Here is a 25,411-nt window from a genome sequence, read left to right on the forward strand (position 1 = left end):
AAGGAGTGGTGCAAATAGTTGAATTATACATATTTTAGTCATGAGTTGATATAGATATGATTCACAGAACCCAGGCACCATACCCATCAAGTGCTAGATCAATCCTTCCCCAGTGTAGCCTTCCAATGTAACTTTAATGTTGTGCGAGTTTGTCCCTTGTACTGGTGCAGTAAGTTTTATAGACTAGTCACTGCCAGTCTTGTTCATCCAGGTGGGGTGAGTTGGCGTTCTGATGAGGATACAAACTAAGCAGGGTTGACTTTTTTCTTTTCTTACTTTTCTTTTTGAGGGTGTGGGGAGATTTATAGTTATGGTATGATAATAGCTGTATTGAACGAAGTTCTCTTTGTACCATCAATTAATATTATACAATGAGCAACACAGACATTCTTTTCAATAAAAACGTCAGTTATAAACAAAAACAAAAAACTAAGCACCCATCAGACAAATGGTTAACATAATTCCCTGGATGGTATGTCCATATGCCTCAGTTGAAGGAAATTGGTCTTTATACAGGTTGTCATTATTAAGTAACCAGGGCAATAATTCAGGTATCCCAAATTCCTGGCATATCTTCAAACCATTTAAACCACACGATAGACTCCATTTACAAACAAAAATTGAGCTTCAGGCAATGAATGTTTCAATTTTAAGTGTTCGGTCTTTGAAAAAAATCATTACATCAGGCAACATTTTTAGCTGCACTAATAAAAAAATCATTAATAGAATTTTGTAAGTTAGGCTTTGTTCTACTTCTATAGGACAATTACATAGTAGAAAACCATATGTAAAACAGCTTATTTTCTTGACAAATTTCTTGTGGTATTCCAGTATTTCTAAGAATCTGTTTGGGTCTCCACAGGATTTTGGCCAATTTCCTGTAAATGCAGATGTAAAAGTTTTACCCCCCTGCAGACTAGAGGGATTGAGAATCCACCCAGCCAGGTGATTACTGCTTTTCTACTCGTTCGAATGTTCATGTTGTTAAATATTTATTTTAATAAAATCTTCCTTTCTTTTAATAGCTTTGGGCATGCGCAGAAAATATGTTGAAATGATTCATGTTCATAGCCACACAGTCTGCGGTCTAGGTTTTTAATGTATTCTTTAAATGAAGGGATGAGATCCTTTGTTTCCCACATACCAAAACGCAGTCTCATGAATTGATGTTTTAAAGTCAATGAAAAATGAGCTGATAAACATTCTTGAGGCTTCCTTGTGCCATATGAGCTGATCACCGTCCAGGCGCAACGTCTTTGTAGTACCGAAGGCACGCCAAAGGCAAGCCCGTCTGCGGCCGGCCGGGGACAGGGACCATAGCCCCTGCCCAAGTCACCACAATCTCAGGGACCATCCGTAAATATAAGAGATGAACTACTCGTTCTCCCCGGTAACCTAGACAAGGTGCACACGCAATGCACAAGAGCCCATCCAGGCCAAACATATGGCCCTTTCTCCTGCTTGTCCTGTAAATGGTGCAGTTTGGAGCAAACCCAGACAAACAGGCAAACTGTATCTGACCTACATAATTTGTCATGCTTGTACCTTAATGCAAGATCAATACCGAAACATTCCCTTGATATCTGGGACGTCATTAATGATAAGAACCCTGATCTTGTCTTCATCCGGGAAACATGGTTGGATGGAAACAATGCCCCAGACATTGCAAACGCCCTACCAGCCACATATAAAATCATCAAACAAGATAGGCAGGGTCGGAAGGGAGGGGGCATTGCGATAATATTCAAAGACCTCCTGACATGCCAACCGGTGCAAGTGGTACAACAAGGAGAACATGATATTCTTCAGTTTCAAATACTGGACGCCTGCATTATTATACTAGCCGGAGCAGTAATCTATAATCCCCCAGGCTGCCAAGCTGAGCTTGGAGCAAACTACTCACCCAGCTCCTCCCCGTTTGCCTGAAGCACAAGAACTACATAATTGTTGGGGATTTTAACATTCACTATGAGAAACCAGACAATCCAGCCGCTTCTCAACTACAGAGCGACATGAAGATTCTTAATCTCAGGCAATGGATTGAGGGGCCCACTCACAGCAGGACACACCCTTGACCTACTATTCTCTAATATTGAGGCCACACTCACTCAAGAGGTGCGACCATTACTATGGACAGAGCACTCGCTTATAGTATTCTCATTGGGACTACCAGCCGAACTAACCAAATTCTGTAAGCCCCAACCAACAACTATTAGAGCCTGGAAACAAGTCGCAGAGATGTCGTTTCAAACTCACTGGCACCCCCCAGTTTGAGACTGGCACTTCTGCTAACATCGGGGCAGCCTATATTGAAACAGAAATCGGGTTGACTCTGGATCTAATGGCCCCCAGGCAAAAACCTAAGCGACCGCTCAGATCCCCCACGGAGAAGTGGTATACACCCCAACTCAAGGTATTAAAAAAGAAATGTAAGAATATCGATCAATGGAGGCTGTCTAAACTGGATAATGACAAGCTACAATATAAGTCAGAACTCAGAGCGTATTACCACGCCATTAGGAGTGCAAAGAAGTCTTATTATGCACAAAGTATTAATGATAACCGCAATTCAGCGAAGGAGCTATACAATATAGTGAAAGAACTAAGCAAACCAGCTAGCATGTTCCAAACTTTACCCCCCTCAGCAGAAGCTTGCGAGAAAATCAGCAACTTCTTCTCGGACAAGATTAGTAAAATCTATTGTACTTTTAGCCCGACTATAAAAGAGGATACAACTGGTCAGAAATTCCAAACCTCATTCTCAGAAGTATTACCAGCTTGAAGTGATTTCACGCCCTTCACAGAGGCAGAGGTCTTAAAAACAATGGGTGAAGTAAAGTCAGGATCTCCCCTTGACCCTTGTGTAGGAGAGTGGGGTCTGCAATCCTATGGTCACCCCCGATTTTTGCTTTTTGCTTCACTGGTTCACGACTTTCCCTGGCTGTGGGCCTGCTAATCAGACCCACAGCCTAGCTGTTCTCTCTCAATTGACAACCATGTACCTTAGGTGCATATCTAATTGGATACTGAGTCACCTTATCAGTCCCTGTACAGTGTACCCTAGGTACCCAGTGCATAGGTGCACTCAGAGCCTACCAGGGGCTGCAGCATGTATTATGCCACCCCTGGCTGGCCATTGAAATCTGACACAACTGGCTGATCGATCAGCTGGGGCAAGGTGGTGTAATCACCCTTTGCTTTAGATATAGTATCCCTATAGCTAACCCTAAAATGGACACATATCCTCCTATCAGTCACTCCTATGGCAGGCCTTATCAATCCTGGAGGCAGAGTGCTTGGAATTATGTGAGATGGTGCTCGAGCATGAGCTGAGCCTGTCTGCAGCTTTCGGAACCAAGTCCTTTAGCGGTTTCCATGATAACGCTATACCATATACTCTTTAGTGCATTATAATCCTCGCGGTTATTGCCAACTTTGGTATAGCATTATCAAAACATGTCGAGTAAGGTGTCATACGAATTGGAATACTACCCCCTCGCCAATTCTGGCGACGGGGGTAACATTCCACCCTTCTACAGGGACACGACATGTATGTAACTGTGAACCCCGGTTAAAGTTAACTCGAGCCTCAGCATCACAAAATGGATGCTGCCAGCACAGACAAGTCTGACCTCCTGCTGCTGGGAGTCCTTCCAGCGAGGGAGGCTTGGACAAAGGGTTTCCTGCCTTGGGAGGTGCTAGCACCACCCCAGACAGGATTTTGTGTATTAGGTAGGTCAGGGCTGAAAGGAATGAGACATGCCTGGGGCACACAAGGTGTCCCTGTGCATACACCGGTCTGAACCAGTTCCTGGGGCACTCCAGCCCCAGCTCTGGCGCAAGACCGGAGAAAGGATAGGGGGTGTAACCACCCCCCTTCCTGGTCCCACCCAGAGGAGGGACCTAGTCGTAGTACAGCCTCCTTTAGCCGGATAAAGGTAGGAGCTGGTACCATTCCAGATTAGATTATCCTGAACAACTTTACAAGAAGAAACTCTGGACTTCGACGTTCTGCTCCTCAGAAGACTGAAGAAATCTCCCTTGTGGGCAAGGAGTGTCCACCCTGCACAAGCAGGTACCATCAGCGTCCAGCGGCTTCCCTTTGTCGTCCTTCCTCGAGGATCCAGACTTCAGAGCCCAACGAGACCCGGATTCCCAGACCTCTCCGATCTCTACCTACATCTGCAGCACAGCTGAAATCCATGGGTGCGACAAGACACGTGGGACCGGCCATCTTGAAAGAAGCAGCACTTCGCTCCAGCACGACTTCTGAGGTAACCTCGTCCAAGTGCTTTGGGGACTGAAGCCCTGACCCCGAGCAGCTCCTGCACCGAAGACCAGCCCTCCAGCATCCACGAGATCTGCGTGGGGCCCTTCTGCCTGTTTGCTGCTAGACGCGTTGTCTGATCACTTGCCGGCTGGCTAGTGACCTAGACGACGAACTCCGAAATCTTCACTGCTGGTCCGATTGCTCCAGACTGGCCCTTGTTCCCTTCCAAAAGAGGAGCACCCCCGACCCTCCTGGTCCACTCCAGATGCCATTTCCACTCACCGCGTGGGTTGCCTTTGCCAAGGCCTGTTGACTCCGAAGCCGACACCGCGAGCCTGCGTGGGACAGCTCGTGCCTCCTTCCTGGTCGTCGAAGACACCACCTGGTCCACGTGGCTGCAGAGACAAGCGTCCACCCTCACCTGATCGCGACGACGACATCTGGTTCCACTCCTGGTTCCAATCCAGTCACTGGCTAGTGACTTTGAACATTGTCCCCTCTGCTTTCAGGTTCTTCTCTTCACTGATCCACCCTTGGATCATACCGGACATCTTCCTCCTGATCGCCTCGAGCATCTTTTCTTCCAGGCTCCATAGACTTCAACGCCGGAACCCGACACGACCTGGCACCTATGCACCCGCAGCCTGTGGGTGAGGTAACACGAGCATTTCGGTGCTCAAGGGTAGCCTGACTCTCCTAGTGTCCAGTTCCACAGCCGTTTTAGTTCTACCTAGTCAGGATTGTCCGTACTCAACTTTTTCTTGAACTGTACTGTCCATAGACACTGTTACGCATCTCGCGTGTGAGTTCACACTCTGCACACGCGTTCCGTGGGCCTCTTTTTACCTACCTAGAGTTAGTATAGCGTGGTGCCAGCGATCCTACAGCCTCTGGACAGCTCCATTCCTTTTATCGACTTTCACATTCCACTTACTTAGTAGTATGGTTTGTCGTGCCCCTAGGGCACCATTGTAATTTGTGCAACTTAAACGTATTTTTCCTAAGAGATTGTCATGTGCTTAGCCCTCTGACCTCATAGAGTTCAGAGGTGTATGTTATTTAATAAATATCTTGTTTATTTTCATAACAACCTCTGTGGTGTCCTTTCACTTGGTTTTCAAGGGGTTATATGTGGTAAAACAGCTGGCTTCACATGCCAAAAGAGTTTAGCCTAAGACTGCTTTGTCCATGCTACCATTAGGATAGCTGGTCTATAAGGTTGACTTACAACCAATCACCATAAGGGTTGTTTGGACTGATACAAGGTGATCACTAGAACTAGTGAGCATCATATATCAGGCCACCTTCTCACACCGTGTCCCCATTTCATCTAAACCCAGATTGCACCAACCCTCTCCCCAGACATCACTCAGCTTCTTAATCACTCCCTCATGACTGCCACCTTCCCCGATACATGGAAACAGGCAATAGTAACTCCTTTGCTAAAAAAAAAGAAGGCTCAGACATCCTTAATCCAGAAAACTACCGCCCAATTTCACAACTGCCATACCTCTCCAAGGTCATGGAGAAAATGGTAAATATACAACTTTCTAATTACCTAGAAATGAATGATATACGGGATCCATCTCAAACTGGCTTTAGGGCCAACAATAGTACAGAGGGTACGCTGCTTGCAGTGCTGGATAATATCAGAGCATGTCCAGACCAGGGAGGAGCCGTAGCTCCGATATTTTTAGACCAGTCGGCAGGGTTCGACAGTCTCTCACAAAAAGCTTCTGGAAATCCTTTATGAAAAAGGAATTCACTCAAAAGCCCTGAAATGGTTCAGCTCTCATTCCTCAGTAACCGAACACAAATAGGCAAACTAGGTCAGTTCTAATCCAGACCAAGAGACATCAGCTGTGGTGTCCCGCAAGGAGCATCGCTGAGCCCCACCTTATTTAATGCCTATATATCATCCTTGGCCAAAACCTGCAGGAAGTGGGGTTCGCAATCTGCTACTTTGCGGACAACACACAGCTGATGGTAGCCCTGGGGAAAAGACCAGAAGTTTCAAAAATAAAACTCCACAACTGCCTCTCGGAGATGGCCCAGTGGATGCTCGAGCACTGCTTGAAGCTAAACACAGGGAAATCTGATATTTTGCTCTTCGGAGGGGCTAAACGAATTTGGGATGCCACCTGGTGGCCACAAACACTCAGAGCTGCTCCTGTTCCTAAACAACGTGTAAGAAACTTGGGTATTATGATTGAGGACGCTCTCCATGAAGGACCACGTGCGGGCCCTTTTTGGGTTCCGCTGGACTGCAGAAGAACAGTCACACAGGCCCTGCTCATAAGCCAGCTCGTTTACGGAAACGCCCTATTCGTGGGCACGAATGAGCACCTTTTCACACGGCTGCAAGTACTTCAAAATGCCGCAGCCAAACTGGTCTGCAACGAAAACGGACAAAGCTCTGCATAAATGTGCATGAAAAGTCTCCATAGGCTACCTATCAGTCAAAGAGCAGTATTTAAACTGCTCTGTCATGCACACAGAGCACTGTATTTAAGCGGCCCAAAGATCCTCCAGGAGAAAATTGTTTCACGTCCAAACAAGTAGCCTCCGCTCTTTACAATAAGCATTAGCCAGAACGAAGCGTATCAAGAAGGTGAGAACTGGAGGGCGCTCCCTCTCATATTTGGCAGCCAGGAAATAGAACGAGCTTCCCTTGGACCAACGGCTCAATCCCAGCTACCTGATTTTCCGGGGGGGGGGGGGGAACGAAAAATCCACCTATTCCATAAATATTAAAAAATAACTGGCATCCCCTTTCAGCAGCCTGGCCCTGTATTTTTCGCTTACAGCGCCTTGATATTCCTTGGGATGAGTGCTGCGCTTTATAAATAAAGAATTCTTGTCTGTTGAATGGGACAGAAGCTTTATTGTGCAATTGATTAGTTTGTTGAAGGCCTTTATCCCAATGATGGAGTTCTGCAGGGAAGTGGGTTTCTGTTGCAGTAACGACCCTCACTTTTTGCCTGATATCTGATGCACGTTTCCTTGATGTGCCCTGGGTCCCTGCCAATCAGGTGCCCAAGGCCTGTGTTCCTTCCACAAAAACAAACCCAATTGGCATCTCTGGCCACAGGTCAGGCCCTGGTAAATGGTACCATAGGTACCCAGGGCACTGTAACCAGAGAAGACCCCTAAGGGCTGCAGCACTTATTGTGCCACCCTCAGGAGCCCTGTACCCTGACACACGCTGCCCTTGCAGGTTGAGTGTCTTGGTGCAGATCAAACCACAGAGTCAACATGGCACACATCCCTGTGTGCCATGCCCACAACACTGCCCTGGCATACCTCTGTCATCCCTCTAGCTGGGTGGCCTATGCCAGTAGTGTGGATACAAGGGTATGAGCCCTGTACCCCTACAATACCCAGGTCCATTCCTGGGCACTGCAAGTGCAGTGCTGCCATTAATAATATGGTGCTGGGAGGTCGTCAACACAAACTCCACAGCACCATAATGGCTACACTGAAGACTGAGAATTCTGGTATGAAACTTCTCAGCACATTAAACCCACACTGATGCCAGTGTGGGATTTAATGTAAAATGCATGCCAGTGGGCAACTGAGAGTTGCCCCCTAAACATTACCTACAACCAGTGTCCTGACAGAGGCTGCCTAGGCGGCCACCCAGCAGACCTGTTGCTGGACCCCTGGATAGAGAGCCCTCCGCTCTTTTGGGGCTGCAACAATGCACATCCTGGGACGAGGTGCTAGGTCTTCTCCCCCAGGATGGGCAGGGGAAGCTTCAATGGCATTTTGCATTGAGAGATTCCCCAGGCCACTTGCTGTACTCCGCAACTGGCCCGACCGGTTCTGACCCCCACTCTGGCGGGAAGACAGGTGGGAAAAACAAAGGAAGGAAAGGGGGTGCGCCATCCTCTGCCAATCCCACCACTCTAGTGGGAGAGATGAGGTAAAGCACAACCCCTGGGGGGTCTCACCATTTTGAGAATGGGTAGCCCTACCCAATCAGAGCGAGGCTCCTGCTCCCCTCCCACTGGAGAGTGGAAGGCTAGGGAGTGTACTCACCCCAAAACAGGGACCCATTAGTTCCTGCCTTTGCCCTATCTGTAAGATCCCTAAATTTAGTATTTAGGGGCACCTTGAACCTTCCTTCCTCAGATCCCGATTTGAAACAAGAAAGAAGAAAGAAGAACAAGAAACAAGAAGACCTGCCTTGCAGCTGCTAACAAGAGGACACCAACTGACTTGGCCCCAGCCCTACAGGCCTGTTGATCCTTGAACATGTTCCTGCTAAACCCCAACGTCTCAAGTGGTCAGAAACCTCGAAAACCCTGGAGGACCGGACTACCATGCTCATCTAAAGACTGGGACTGCCACGAGCAGTGGTTCTGCTCAAACAGCAACAACCCCTGGTGCCAGCCAGGAACTGCGAATCCAGCACACAGTGCACCCGCAGAGCCCGGCTTGTGCCTTAGTGAACAAAGACCACGAGGATGTTTCCCCGGCGAATGGGACCACGAATCAAGTGCCCAAGGACAATCCTAGACGCTCCTGATGACGCCTGCAGCCTCACAAGGGACCGCTCCAACCACGACCAGCTAAGGGTAAGATTTCCCGACACCCAAAGACACCCCTGCACCCAGCGCCCCATGTCCCCCACGTGCCCAACTCCTGGGTGGCTACCTTACCTACAGTTTTCTAACTTACCTCTCGAAGTGGTGGTCGCACCTAAAGAATCTCTGTAACAGTCTGCAGCCTTTGTTCAACATGCAGCTTTACCATTTAATTACATTGGGTGCCCGACGGCCCAAAAGAACCCTGCACCCAGAAGCCCGAGTGCCACTGGGAGTGCAGCATCTATCCTATCCTACTTCCCCACTTGCCCTGTGTAAGAGACCAGGAGCTCAGCTCCCACAGCCGCGTGGCCTGCTTGCTTGCAGCCACCAACCGAAGCCCCTGTGCCGCTGAGGGTGTAACAACTGTATCTACCTGACCCTGGGAGACCCCCAGAACTTTAACTCGGCCAGCCGAGTACTTACCCAAAGACCGATTACTTGATTTTCTCCATAGGGTAACATTGGCTGGGTTTCACTCAGAATTTCTTCTAAGTGTCGAGTTTTGCAACTTTAAACAATTCACTAAAAATCAGCCGATCAACAAAAAAATTACTCACCTGCTATCAGGAGAGATCACAGTGCTGTATCTGAGCCCAGCACTGAACCTGAAAAGAAATTATTTTATTTATTTATTTTAGCTGTTTTATAACGCGCTCTGTTACTACCAGAGTATCCTGGCGCGAAAAGGAAAAACAAGCAGGTGGCCAAAAGGAAACAGAAGAAAAATTTAAAAAGTCTAATAAGCAATTCTGAAAAGATGCGTCTTCAGTGCCTTCTTAAAAGGAACAAAATTCTGGATCAATCTCAAGGATAAAGGCAGAGTGTTCCAGGTCGAAGCCGCAAGAACGGCAATTGACTGGCTTCCAAGGCGCACTCGCCGAAAGCGGGGTACCCTCAGAAAATTGCAATCAGCCGAGCGTAAAGAACGAGTGGGGGTGTAGCGGCTGAATCTTTTCCTCAGATAGGAAGGCCCAAGATCATTGACTGCTTTAAATGCTAGTGTTAGGATTTTAAAAGTAATCCTTTGAGCCACCGGCAGCCAATGTAGTTCCTTCAAATGGATACGCACGCTCTCTCTACTGGGCACATTGCACAGAAGTCTTGCCGTCGCATTTTGGATGATCTGTAGTCTGGCGACTAGGAAGGCTGGAGTTCCGCTAAGAAGAGTTGGCATAATCGAGCCGTGCTAATATTAAAGCCCTCGCAACCGACTCTCTTGCTGAAGATGGAAGATATGGAAAGAACTTTCTCATAGCCTTGAGAGATCCGAAGCACACCCCTGTAAGTTTTTTTATGTGTGCCTCAAATCTCAGATCCTCCCCAAACCATACTCCCCAAGTTCTTTGCAGGGATGGTAACTGAACTTGGCTGGGGAAAATCAGAAGGCCACAAGAGTTCTCTAAAATTGGGCGGAAATTGGCCATACAGCAAAATTTCTGTTTTGTCTTAGTTGCATTTTAGCTGAGCCATTGCTAACCAATTAAAAACTGCAGAAAGACAAGAACAAATGACCTCAGTGTTGAGTGCAGCACCAGGCCATGTAAATAAAAGTTGCTTATCATCTGCATACGCTATAATTTTAGCCCCCATTTGTTCGGACAGCACTATGAGTGGGGTAAGGTACACATTAAAAAGCAAGGTGCTTAATGTAGACCCCTGGGGTACCCCTGTAGTAAGAGCCTTAGCCGAGGAAGAAAAAGGTGGGATCCAAACGTGCTGGGACCTATCGGACAAAAAAGATTTCACCCATTCTAGTGCTGAGCCCAGCACACCGATCTCAGCCAAACGAGTCAGGAGGAGAGAGTGCGGTACAGTGTCGAGCGCGGCAGAGAGGTCCAATAAAATTAGAGCCGCTCTGCCGCCACTGTCCAAACACTCCCTAATCGCCTCTGTGATCTCCACCAAGGCGGACTCCGTGCTGTGTGCTGCACGAAAGCCAGACTGGGCAGGGTGGAGAGCCTCAGATGATTCCACAAAGGCATTCAGCTGACAAAAGGCAAGTTTCTCTCCAATTTTCGCCATGGCTGGAAGCAGGGAAATGGGTCTATAGTTGCCCGGCACAGCAGGATCAGCACCAGTTTTCTTCAACAAGGGAAGAAGCTTTGCCTGTTTCCATTCCTCGGGAACCTTAGATGTTTTAAAGGATAGACCCATTATTTGTGAAACCTCTAATGCCACTGATTCTGCCACTTCAGCCAACACCCGGGCCAGGCATGTATCACCTGGGGCACCGGATCTCAGAAAACTTAATTGCAAATAAGGTGTCTTCCACTGAAAGGGGGGTAAATCTCTCCATAGTGTAGGTAGGCGGTACTATAGATCTAAAATTATCAGCAGTCCTGCTCCCACCACTGACCGCTCTAAGACTCTGCTGTATTGTAGCAATTTTTGTTAGAAAGAAAGAAGAAAGGTTCTCACACCATTCAGTAGAGGGTTTCACCGATATTTGTTCAGCACAGGGGGAGAGAAAGCTCTTGACAATGGAAAAAATTTCACGACTTATTAGCTTTCTCAATTCTTCTGGCAAAGTATTCAGATTTGGCCAGTTTAATACTGGCATAGTACTCCCGCTGTGCCGAACGGTAAGCTACCTTGGCTTGTAGGCAATAGGCCGCCCGCCACACTCGCTCCAATTTCTTACAAGCAATCTTAAGAATGCGTAATTGGGGCGAAGACCAGGGTTGCGAGGAGGTCGTCCTATCTCTACCTGATTTCAACCCTTTCGATGAGGCAGAGATCCCTGCTCTCAGCCAACCATCAAAAACTTGGAGTACAGGATCCAATTCCCCTCCCAAGATCGGTCTGTTTTGATCGAGCCAGGCAATAAAGTTACCTAATTAATCTTCGGGGGGGACGTATTCCTGCAAGCCTTGGGTGTATCCTTCATGGCCGACCAAGTAAATCTAATCAGCCGATGATCAGTCCAAGTTAGAATTTGAGGGGCATCAACTTTCACAGGAAAGTTTGAACATATGACATCTAGAGTGTGCCCACCTATATGTGTAGGGGAGGAAACCCATTGGGTTAGAGAAGCCAGGTCAAAAGAATCATGTAGAAGCTTACTTTCCTGAAGTTCAAGACGATCAACATGGATATTCAGGTCACCAAGCAGTAAAAAACGCGAAAACCTCACTGCTCGGGGAACCAGAGTCTCTAGAAGAGCTTTAAGAAGAGGGCCTGGAGGTCGATAAATAAGGGAGCCGCCCAGTGTAAAATGAGGGGACAAAATCAAAGAGAAATTCACAATCTCACCCTCCGCTATATCATCAGTACTTTCAATATTGAGGGCCCAAGAATCGCTAAAAATAATGGCGAAACCGCCACCCCTACCGCTGGCTCTGTCTTTCCTCCGTATCTTAAACCCTCTGGGAATGGCCAGATCAATGTTGGGAGCACATGAGCTATTCAACCATGTTTCGGTAATAAACAACAGGTCCAATGTACCATCTTCTAATAAATAAAACATTTCTGCTGTATGTTTACACATTGAGCGCGCATTGATTAAAGCCGCAGAAATAGAGGCTAAACCTAAGGTGGAATCTGATGGAATAGTCTCATTAGTACAGCATGAAAAACCGCAAGCAGAGCAGGAGTTAAGACTAACTGGATCTATCTTTACACAGGTTGATCCTGTCTCAAGCGACGGGCGGAGTGCCATCAAACTCGTTCGAGAGTACCTAATCGCAGTATTAATCGGGCTCCATATCTGTAAGGTTGCCTGTCCTGTGTCCTCCACGTCTGAGGTGCGGACGGGCGCAGACAGGCTGACCTTCGGCGCGCCTAAGGCACGACCGCTGCGCACTGATGAAGGCATGCTAATTTTATGCCGTGTCCTCTCTCCCCCAGCTAGAACGCTGCCATCAGTTCTGCTGGGGAGAAGGACTACTCACAAGATGGCATCCCACCCTCGCCACGACCGGAGCACCAGCCGCAGTGAAAGGGGCCAGAAGAGGCTTGTAAAGGATATCGGGTGAGCCAGAGCACCCCCGCGATGTTCCTGGACAACAAAAGGGTTAGGCAAAGTAAAGTGCACGTAAAATAAAAATGTGATCTTTCCGTAATTAAAAATCGAACAATCAGTGTTAAAATCACCACTGCTCTTATTTTTATGGCCACAAGCTAAGCTGAGGTAATAGGGAGCTGCCACCACCCCAAACACACCGCAAAGACTAACAGCCTCAGCTGAATTTATGCTGTGTCCTCTCTCCCCCAGCTAGAACGCTGCCATCAGTTCTGCTGGGGAGAAGGACTACTCACAAGATGGCATCCCACCCTCGCCACGACCGGAGCACCAGCCGCAGTGAAAGGAGCCAGAAGAGGCTTGTAAAGGATATCGGGTGAGTCAGAGCACCCCCGCGATGTTCCTGGACAACAAAAGGGTAAGGCAAAGAAAGTGCACATAAAATAAAAATGCGATCTTTCCGTAATTAAAAATCGAACCATCAGTATTAAAATCACCACTGCTCTTATGTTTATGGCCACAAGCTAAGCGGAGGTAATAGAGAGCTGCCACCACCCCAAACACACCATGATTTACTGTTAACTCAATTTTCCTTCATAGGAACACATTGCCTGGTTTTTGCCAGAATTTCTTTTAAGTGTCGATTTTCAAAACTTACAAATATTCCTTAAAAAAAGCCTGTGTAACAAAAAAAATTTCTTTCAACTACATTTTTCAATGACTGAACACAAGTTTAGAAACGGTGCAAAAGATTCTAGTAAAGTATTCTTCTGATGTGACAATAGGAAAGCTCTTTCGGGTTCACCATGCTGAGTTTGCAAGGGATAGGGGTGGATGCTCTCAGCAGTTGGCAAACAGTGTATTTCTTCTCGAACTAGCCGACAGCTTTAGTTTCAAATAGAGCGGCCCGGCAATGAAACCGGAGGTTTTATACAAACATGTATTTATCCAAACATGGAGAAAGGGGGAGGCAGAAAAGGGGAGCATGAGGACGCTGTAGGGGAAGGAGGTGATGGAAATTAACGATTACAGAGAAAGAAGAAAGGAAACAAAGCGATAAAAGATGGACGAAGTAAATAGAGTAAAACCAAAATAGAACAAGTATCACTATGTTCCCTCCTGTGTAAAGGGGATTACCTGTTTGGAGGTACTTTTTGGGGGGAATACAGACACTTTCATTTCATTTTAAGAGCGCCTCTTTTTTTTTTACATGGACTTCACTGAACTATGTGTTAAAACTACGTGTTGCACTGAGGGAAGTGGGTTTACTTCACTTGCTGACTTCAAAGCCTAGTGAAGGAGGTAACAAAACTTCAAGACAAATAAGCCAAAAAAGTCATATTTTTGGCTAAAAACAAGCAAGAGTGACTAAAAACAAGTTGAAGGTGAGAAAACAGTATTCCGACGTACAACATAATGAAGCGATTTAAATTTCTTTCATTTCCAAATAAAGTATTTGCTTGGTAAACGGCAACGTTGCGTTTATGTTTCTGAATATTTTTTTAAATATTGATAGATTTAGTCTGTAAATGTGTTAATCTAGGATCTTGCTATTTTCGAACAAAAAGATAATTTATATAGGCCTACAGAATGGTATCTTTGTTGTGACCAGTATCTGTGAATGTTCTTTTGTCAGCGAGTGAGTGAAGTGGTCAAAATGTAGGGATGCTAAGCTTCACACAGACGATACTTCTCAAGCATTCACGTTATGTTTGCTTGTATTACGTCATATTTGCAGGGCTTTTTGCACGTTTTATAATGATAGGTTTAAAACAGGAGAAAACGTATGCAAATATTTGCATTCTTTAAATAGCTAGTGTAGCGGACAAAAAACTATATATTATTGAAACTCCTAAGCGCGACATTACCATAAACAAATATTACGCTTTGTAGGATTGCACTGCAGAGTAGTAGGCTGGCTGGAAAAAGTGAGGACAATAGTAAATGGTGGCTACATAAATAAACCTATAGATGTAAGGATGGATGAAATAATGAATGGATGGATAAGCAGACACATAATAGATGGCTGAATTGACTGTTGAATGGGTGGGTGGGTGGACTGGTGGCTGAACAGGTTAATAGATGGGTGGATGTTTTTTTTTCACCCTGTTGTGATAGGCTCATTAACGATTGTTACGGTACCTGCGAGATTGACATGCACTTTACGCGCATCTCAGGTTGTGTAATATGGTGTACACAAGGCTTTAAGTGGGCTGAAACGTAGAGAGTCCCTGAATGGAGCATGGCTTAAACATATACACTAAAATAGAACACTACGCTGCACACGTATTTGCACAGAATCCCAACTGCATCTAGCACAAATGATCACTGCTATTTGCGGAGTCCCCAAGGATTAAAAGGCTACGTATTCTGAACACTTTTTTGACCGAAAGGCACTGACTTCCACAGCTCATGTGTGCCAGTTATGATCACCTGGCTGTGACGGAGTTCAAATTATGCACTAGGCAAGAGTAATGTGCTGCCTGAAATAAAAAAGTAATACAACAGCCGGGAAAAACAAACACTCGTAGGGAATGCAAGGTTTAGCAAAGATGGTGAAATATAAGCAGCAACAACATAGATCACCTTAACGTTTTTACACCCATCGTTCACAATTAGAGTGTTTTTGAATGAAAAGTTAAGGACATGAATACAGGGCCTGAAAGACAACCGCTTAAGTATCTGATTTATATTACTAAAGCCCTCGGTGTACTTGTCACTGAATTGAGGTTTGTGGGTTGAAGCACAAGTTTAATGAGACAGGCAAGGGTGAATCAAAAAACAAGTTGCGCTTGATAAAAAAAACTATTACGGCGCTTTACATAATAAAGGTTTTAAAAACTCCTTTTATTTCCAAAGAAAGCATTTGCTTTTTAAAAGGCGATATTGCGTTTGTGTGTTTCAAATTGTTTTGTTTTAAACATTGAATGATTTATCTCCTTTTAGCCGGATGATAGATTAACTTTAGTTTGAGGTTTGATTATACTGTTCAGATTGTATTTCTGAAGGCTGCATTTCCAGAAGAGGAAAGAGAGGAACTGAAGAACAAGTTACTTACCTTCGGTAACGCTTTTTCTGGTAGATACAATATCTGCCTGTGGACTCCTCACCTTGTGAATATCCCCCTTGTGTCAGCAACATTCGGAAATGCTTTCGTAGCTTTGCGCCGACGTGGTCGACGTCATAGAGGCACGGCATCGCGCGCGAATCCGCTGACGTCACAGACACCATATTAGGCCCACGCCGGCGTGATGACATCAGTTCCACCCTTTTATCATTGCCTTCGAGGCACACGGACGGACCAATGACAGTAGAAATATACATAGTATACACAGTACACAAACATCAAGGTAACACGCAGTGTGAAACAAATGCAATAAAACATTTTAAATAATCAATTCCTTGACAATAAACTAAATATATTACAGTAACTCTGGTATAGAAGAGTGGACAACGGAGAGGCGGGTGGGTCAGTGAGGAATCCACAGGCAGATATTTTATCTACCAGAAAAAAGCGTTACCATAGGTAAGTAACTTGTTCTTCTGATAGATACATCTGCCAGTGGATTCCTCACCTTGTGAATAGATTCCCACAGCAGTCCCCACTACCGGAGGAGGGTGTCCACTCTTCTACACAAAGAAATCCTGGGGGACAGAGCGTGCGAAGCGGCCGTCCCCCCTCACTTCGGAATCTAAGCAGTAATGCTTTGTGAAAGTGTGGAGGGAGGCCCAAGTCGCAGCTCTGCAAATGTCCTCTACAGGCACACCTCTAGTCAAAGCAGATGTTGCATACTTTGCTCTAGTGGAATGACCCCTTATACTAGCTGGAGGTTCCTTACCCACCAGGGAGTAGCAGATCTTGATGCATAAAATTATCCATTTTGATAGCGTGCACTTGTACACTGCCTTCCCCTTCCTGCAGCCAGCAAATCCGACAAACAGCTGGTCATCTGACCTGAACTCACTCGTTCTATCCAGGTAAAAGCTCACCGCCCTTTTAGGGTCCAGACAGTGAAGTCTCTCCTCCTCCTTAGAGGGGTGAGGATAAAAGGTAGGAAGGGTAATGGACTGCCCAAGGTGGAAAGGAGTTACCACCTTTGGCAGACAAGCAGCCCTGGTCCTGAGAACCATCCGATCAGCATGAATGGATAAAAACGGGGGCTTTGAACTTAGAGCATGAAGCTCACTTACCCTCCTTGCCGAGGTAATTGCTATCAGAAAAACAGTTTTAAAGGACAAAAGCCTCAAGGGACACTTGTGTAATGGTTCGAAAAGCGAACCCATTAGAAAAGTTAGTACAAGGTTTAAGTCCCACTGAGGTACAATAAAAGGATTTGAAGGAAATTTATTGGCTAGGCCCTTGATGAACCGTAAAACAATAGGTGACTTAAACAAAGAAGGCTGGTTTGGCAAACAAAGGAATGCCGATAAGGCCGACAAATAACCCTTAATAGTTGCCACCGCAAAACACTGCTGGGCCAAGGAGAGCAAATTGAAGAATATTGGACAAACGAGCCCTTAAAGGGTCAATGGAGTTCTCCCCACACCAAACGACGAACTTACCCCATCTATAGGAATAAATGGACTTAGTGGAGTCACGCCTGGCTGACAAAATGACATCCACCACATCGTGTGGGAGAGAAAAGGAACTCATGTTGCCCCGTTCAATCTCCAGGCATGAAGGTGTAAGGTCTGGAGGTGGGGGTGTAGAACCTGACCCTCCATCTGGGAGAGAAGATCTGCCCTGTGAGGGAGACGGAGCAGCGAGCACGAGGAGAGGTGGAGAAGATCTGTGTACCACACCCTTCTTGGCCAATCCGGGGCGATCAATATAATATAAGCAGATAAGACAGAGGTGCTGTTTTTTTAATCAGAAAAATCCCATCCCCTCCTCACGGTGGTGGCCCACGGCACTTGATCCCGCTCCCTCTCCCGTTCACTCTACTCGTAACCTGGGTTTTCAGTTCGACGACTCTCTCTCATGCAAAACTCAGGTCAATAAAGTTACCTCTGCCTGCTTCCTGAAGTTGCGCATGATCAAAAAGATACTCCCCTATCTCCCCTTGGACTCCCGCCGAACAGTTACCCATGCTCTTACTACGTCCCACCTGGACTATGCTAACAGCCTCTATGCTGGTGCCCCTCAATACCCGATAGATCGGCTTCAGATTGTCCAGAACGCGGCTGCCAGACTGGAAACATTCCCTACCGCCAGTCAGTCACCGCCTACCGTAAAGAGCTTCACTGGCTTCCTGTTGCCAGCCGCATCCAGTTTAAGATCCTCACCTTCGCTTACCGAGCGGTCAATGACCTGGGACCCAACTACCTGAAAAAACGAGTATCAATATCCCACTCTATTAGATCCTTGAGATCCAACGACCTCCGCCTTCTAATTTCTCCCCGTTTCAGACTCACTAGAATGGGCGGTAGAGGGTTCAGTGTTATCGTTGCCAAATTGTGGAACACTCTGCCAATCGATCTTAGATTCTGCCCATCTGAATCCATCTTTCGGGCGAGACTCAAAACCTGGCTATTTTCTGGACTGTAATACTCACATTGCTGATTTCCTCCCCTTCTTCTCCCTCTGAGGCTCAGGTTCTAGCGCCGGGACACCCCCTTGGGGGTAGCTGCGCGCTCTATAAACTACATAAATAAATAATAAATAAAACTTGGGCCCGGTCTTGGCGAACTTTCCTCAGAACCCGAGGGATCAAGGGTATGGGGGGGAAACTCATAAAGGAGCAGTGAGTCCCAACTCAACTGAAACGCGTCCCTCAAGGCTCCCTGCATCGGAAACTGGAGGCTGCAGAATGACTGGCAGTGAGCATTCTCATGAGTGACAAATAGATCCACCAGAGGAGTTCCCCAAGTCCGAAAGACCCAACGAACTACCTCTGGATGGAGCCTCCACTCGTGGTCGGCCGAGAACTGCCGACAGAGTGTCTGTACGTACGTTCAGTTCTCCGGCCAGATGACTTGCCATAAGACAAATCTGATGGTCCTGAACCCAGGACCAGAGACGCAGAGCCTCTCTGCAGAGACACTGCGACCCCACTCCTCCCTGCTTGTTGACATACCACATCGCGGTCGTGTTGTCCGTCAGAACTTGAACAGACGGACCGCGAAGGGAAGGGAGGAAGGTCTTGAGTGCCAAACGTATTGCCCGCAACTCTAGAAGGTTGATGTGAAGCAACCTTTCCTCTGGAGACCAAAGACCCTTGACCTCCAGATCCCCCAGATGAGCACCCCACCCTAGAGTGGATGAATCAGTTATCACCGTGGCCACCGATGGAGCTAGATGAAAAGGCTTTCCTTGTGACAGATTGCCTTCCACACTCCACCAAGTCAGATCCGCTGCAGTTTCTCTGGAGATCCTCACTGACTCCCTAAGATCTCAGTTGTGTTGATACTACTGCCTGCGGAGGCACCACTGGAGTGCCCTCATGTGCCAGCGTGCATGGTTGACCAGCAGAATGCAAGAAGCCATCAGACAGAGCAAGCGAAGGACCTGAACGATCGCTCCATTGTGAAACAAAGGAATCATTTCCTGAATGTCGCGAATCCTTTGAGGAGGAGGGAATGCACGACATACAGTAGTGTCCAGTACCGCACCTATGAACAGGTTGCGCTGGGAGGGCACCAGGTGAGATTTGGGTACATTTATCGAAATACCCAACCTTTGCAACAACTGAGTTGTCTCCTGCAGGTGATGGAACACCTTCTCGGCGACTCTGCCTTGATCATCCAGTCGTCCAGATACAGGAATACAGGAATCCCCGACCTCCTGAGATGTGCCACCACCACCTTGGTGAAGACTCGTGGCGCAGTAGTAAGGCCAAACGGAAGGACGGCAAACTGGTAGTGTTGCGACCCATCCGTAAAACGGAGATACTTTCTGTGCGACTTCAAGATGGGAATATGAAAATACGCATCTTGTAAGTCGATTGACACCATCCAGTCTTCTTCCATCAGCGCCTGAAGAACCCGAGCAAGGGTGAGCATCTTGAACTTCTCCTGCTTCAGAAACAAGTTCAGATCCGGAGATCCAGGATTGGCCGAAGCCTGCCATCCTTCTTGGGGATCAGAAAATAGCGGGAGTAGCACCCCTGACCCCTTTCCTGCTCTGGAACCACCTCTATCGCACCCTTTCGGAACAGCGCCAGGACTTCTTCCTGCAAGCGAAGCAGGTGGTCCTCCGTACAATAACCCTGCCAAGGAGGGTAATTTGAGGGAAACTCCCGAAAAGGAAGAGCATACCCATTCCCCACGAGATTGAGAACCCAAAGATCCGATGTAATCAATTCCCAATCTCGTAGGAAATAGGTAAGCCGGCCCCCCACTGGGCCCGCATGATCCTGAATGGCAGATCTAGGGCTGCTTTGCTCCGTTGGCAGGGGGCTGGGAAGGAGAAGAGGAAGAAGTGGAGGAGGCGACTTGACAACCTCTGGGGCTTGCTCTCTGTCTGCCTCTGTACGCCTTATACAGAGTGTTTTGCTGCTGCTGAGGCTTCTGCTGACTGGACTTGAAGGAACGAAAAGAAGTTCCGCCAAAACCTCTAAAGCGTTTTCCAAAGGATCTCCTGGTCTGAAGGCCCAACGACTTAGCTGTTACCCTGCTGTCTTTAAAACGTTCTAAGGCAGCATCTGCCTTTTTGCAAAACAGACCAGATCCGTCAAATGGCAGATCCAATAACGCAGACTGGACATCCGTGGAAAATTCAGAAGACTTTAGCCATGCAGCTCTCCTCGTAGCCACCGAAGAGCCCATGACCCTAGCCACAGAATCCGCTGTGTCTAAGCCACTCTGGATTACCTGCCTTGCTGCAGCCTGAGTGTCCGAAATTACCTCCTGGAAGTCCTTTCTATCATCTTCCAGTAACTTTGGCACCAGTTGTTTCACAGTGTCCATAAGGGCGTGGATAGAACGTCCCATCAGACAGGTCGCATTTGTGGACTTTAACGCCATGCTGGCAGAGGAGAAAATCTTTTTAGCAGCCTGATCCTGTTTTCTCGACTCCTTTTCTGCAGGTACCTGTGGGAATGCTCCAGTTGACTTCCTGGAACAGGCAGCCTGCACCAGTAAACTCAGGCAGAGGGTGAGTGAAAAAAAATTCAGGTTCATCTGGAGCAACTCTATCCCTGGCAACAGCCCTAGATACTGCAGGAGCCGACAAAGGTTTCTTCCAAACATCCAAAATTGGCTCTGCCAGTGCATCATTAAACGGCAGAATTGGTTCAACCACTGAGGATGGAGAGTGAAGGACCTCCGTAAGAAGGTTCGATTTAAACTCAGCAGTTGGTAGAGTAATGTTCAACAAACTTGCCGCCTTCCTTATCACCATATGGTAAAGAGCCACATCGGGCACTGAAACTAAATCCCACTCAGGAGACAGTTCAAGGCGTCAAGCCACTGATAGATCATCAAATAGGTCCTCAGACTCCTGTAGCTCACCCTCCTCCAAATTACCTTCTCGAAACCTTTCATCCTCCAAAAACCTCTGGGCTTCAGGCCTCGACCTGTGCTTCAAATACGAGGCCGACTGATCAACTGTCAACTCCGACGGCAAAGGCATAGACGTCGGACGAGCGATTTTCCTACGAGGTCGATCAGGGTTCGGCATTGGAGTTGATGGATTCGGCGTTGATGGAATAGGAGTCGACGGCTTCGGCGCCAATGGCTTCGGGAGTCGAAGGCCTCACCGGCATCGGAAAAGGCCAATGCGGCGGTGGAGCCGGCATGAAGGGCATAAAGGGCGCAGGAGCATAGGTCTGGGGAACACCAAAACCATACGCCAACAGACCCGTGGGACCAGCAGGAGCCCCAGTAGGATACATAGCCCTGTTATATATCCCAAACATCGCGTTCACCAACTGCGACGGATCCTGACCTGGAGCCGGGAAGGCAGGGTACATACCCCCGGGCTGCTCATGAGGGCGTGGAGTCGATTCGACGTCGACCTCTTCGGGCTCGTGCACCGGAGTCGACGGACCCGCTGGCAACAGAGTCTCTCCCTCACCAACCACCTCCTCACCTTCATCCTCCCGACCTGAAGGATGGGATGGTGCCGGAGATGGATTCGCTACCTGCCCAGGTGAACCTGGCGAATTCGCAGGCGACACTTCACCCTCGGCGTCCTGCTCTTCCGAAGCCGAAGACACCACGACCTTTTCAACCAGCTTCACCAGCGACTTTAGCTTTTAACCAGAGTCCTTCCTCAAATGATGCCTGGACTCATGGGTTCTCTTCTTGTGTTTCTTCTTTGAAGAATGTGATGCATGGGCCTAAGTCTAGTCCGAGCGCAACCTCGATCGAGACCTCGACCGCCGAGTTCGCGACCTCGAACTTTTCTTCTCTTTTCTGCCTTTAAGTTTCGCCACGAGAAGTTAGGTTTCTCTCTCTCGGGGGGCCTTGGAAGTCATTTTCCTACAAGACTGGCAGTCCTCGACATCGTGGTCGGAGCTTAAACACCATATACAGCATTCGTGTGGATCCGTAATAGACATAGTCTACCCACACTCGCCACAAGCCTTAAACTCTGTCTTCTTCGAAGACATGTCGAGTGACTAGACAAGAAGCACAATTATCACAATGTAACAAAGTTACAGCAATTGCTACGGACGTTTCCTAGAAAACCGTTAGCGTCGACAACGCGGAAAAAAGGGAACTGATGTCATCACGCCGACGTGGGCCTAATATGGTGTCGGTGACGTCAGCGGAGTCACGCGCAATGCCGTGCCTCTACGACGTCGACCACGTCGGCGCAAAGCTACGAAAGAATTTCCGAATGTAGCTGATGCAAGGGAGATATTCAAAAGGTGAGAATGCACTGGCAGATGAATCTATCAGAATGACGACGATGTAGTTAAGAGTTGCATGATTACTCTCTCTCTGGTAATTGTTTCCAAAGGCCATGTCAGGCATGTCTCTGCTCTGAAGCGGTAGGATGGAGTTAGGCGCACAAAGGGGTTGAACAACGAGGAGAAGTTTGTAAATGGCCTCTGTGGGGGTGGGGGGGCGAGCCGCGACGTCATGGCTCTGAAGAAAACAAACATTTGAAGGCACAAACGGGGAGGGAGGGCGAATTAGAAGGTATCGGACTGCGGGAGGGGGGAGTGACAGGAAGAATTACCTCATGCGAAACTGAAACAAGCTTGCCTCAAAGTTAAAACAAGCTCTCGGCATTGCTGTGGCGGGGGAGCGCCTTCCTTGTAATTCTGATGCGGTGCGGGGGAGATGAAAGGAAAGATGCGAGAGCGAGCATATGGAGAGTGAGGTGGGTGTGCAGCCTGGTGAGCTAAAGTGGCGGCAGAGCGCATGGTTGTGGTCACATGAAATGTACGCGATCCGCAGTTTGTGGAGACTTTTCGAAAGCCTTACTATAAGCTCGCCCACCACCCCTACAGGATGGATTAGGCTCTACCTAAAAACTGAAGAAAATAGATTATCCAATGAAGACAATACGGAAATGTCAGAAGAGAGCTAGACATCAACCGCAAGAGTGTCTCCTTGAAACAAACCTAAAAGAACCAACTGAGGGCCTGATGACATGCGTGACCACTTATAATACAGCAACAAACGCAATAAAAAAGATTTAAAAAATTGGAGAATTATCACATCAGGGAGATTAAACTGGCCAAAGCCCAGATTCGCGAATAGTAGAACAAGAAACTTAAAAGACATGTTGGTCCACACTCGACCACAGCTAAAATCAAGGACAGAAAACACAATGAATTGGAATATGTACCCAGTCACAGGACATTTTCCCTGTGGATCGTGCACGGTATGTAAATAGACATCAGCAACAAAGACTCCACCTGTTTGCAAGCTTAATCTAGACCCAACGACAACACACCAATTGCAACTCAACTCACTTAATATACATGATCCAGTGTCCATGTGACAAGAAATACATCAGCATGACATGCCGGAAAGTAAAAGTGAGGATTGGTGAACACAAGAGCAATATTAAGACTAAGAAAAAGACCACCAAGATGAGCAGACACTTCATTGAGCAAAAACATACAGCTGAAGAAAATAAGTGGACAGTCCTAGAAATGCTACAGATTTAAAACAATGCAGAGCGGATTTTATCTAAGAAACAGAGATGGGTGGACCGTCTACAAACAAATGTCCAAGGACTTAATGATGATGTACCATGGCACCAACTGTATTGAAGAAATCATACAGCTACCTTTAGGGCCATTGACCCCTCAAAAATAAGCGACCACAGAAAAAAATGTGAATTGATATGAAAAATCCTGACATGATACATAAATGGGATACCTAGCCCATTATAAACTGAATTATGCACTTTAACATCTCATATATATTCACAAATAATTCTGAGTTTGGAATGAATATATGTCGCCAATTTTTTTATTTTTGATATTTTAGCCCTTTGTGACATAGGTATAGATTTAATGGAGATAAAGAACACCATTACACACGAGGCACAATAGTCTTTTTTCTACCTGAATTGTTCAAAGTCAAAAAACACTTTATTCGATTAGTTAAAATCATAAAAGTTCACAAGAGAAAAATTCACATTTTATTAAAATACAAGTGGGTGACAACAATTTAAAAACAATCTCATATAAAACAATTCCATATTTTGTTTTGTTATACCCTAATACAATAAGATTCATATTACAATCATTGCTGGACTTCTTATTTTTCTCAACCGGGCAGAAGCTACCAAAAAATTTGCAATATTAAAAATATTCCATGGGTTATCTAATAATTGCAGGTACATTAGAGCAGGTTTGACCTGTAGAACCCCCTTCCCTCGTAAGAGTGGAAAAATAAACGTGTTTCTAATATCAGAGTACAAATCATAAAATAATATAAAGTGCACAGTGTCTTGAATTGATCTGTGGTCACAGTCACAGAGTGCAGTATCCTCTGGCTTGCTCCAGCCATGAAAATTCCCCAATATAAAATGGATTACGTTAACAAAATCTTGTCAATAGCCAGCGATGGAAAGGCTTAGTTACTAACTTTAGGTAAGGCTCAATAGATGGAGATTTAATTAGTAAAAAATGAACCCTTACCAAAGATTTTTTTAGTTCCTCGCTCTCACGTTCCTGTGCCCTTAAACTCTGGAAATGTGCTTTGACCCAACTACTATCACCTTTGGTGCCTCCTTCCGTTGTATCATAAATTTCTGGGCGCCCGAGTTTTGAGAACATGGCCTTAATATAGGAGAGCCAAGGTATATCCGTCGCTCTATCTAAACTAACACTATCTTTTAAAATCTGACGATTCAGAGTAAGTTCGGGGTTCAGCCATGTTTTTATCCAATAGATTAGGGGAGCCATGCTCATCAGGTCGGATACATACCCAATCCCCAGCTCCTGATGTATTGCGAATGTTGGAGTAGATTGGGGGAGAGAGAAGTGAACGAAAAAATGTATTTTCAACCTTCTGTACCCCCTCCACTTGCTTGTACCCCATATTGCAGCACCATGTCGCTATTGCTAAGCATTTCGCCTTATAGATAGCGAGAACAGCCTCACATGGCTTACTTCCCAATCGACTGGCAAAACTTAATAAGGCAGATGAGGATCTTCTTACACTATTTCTTTTTGC

At 46.7% G+C, this 25,411-nt stretch overlaps 1 protein-coding gene across 2 annotated transcripts in view; it reads right to left on the bottom strand.

Annotated features, from left to right (window-relative positions):
* GIGYF1 (GRB10 interacting GYF protein 1) overlaps nucleotides 1-25,411 on the bottom strand; it is a 1,483,862-nt gene that overhangs the window by 757,782 nt on the left and 700,669 nt on the right. The window lies entirely within an intron of this gene.

This window comes from Lissotriton vulgaris, chromosome 12 (assembly GCF_964263255.1).
Source record: "Lissotriton vulgaris chromosome 12, aLisVul1.2, whole genome shotgun sequence".
NCBI lineage: Eukaryota > Metazoa > Chordata > Amphibia > Caudata > Salamandridae > Lissotriton > Lissotriton vulgaris.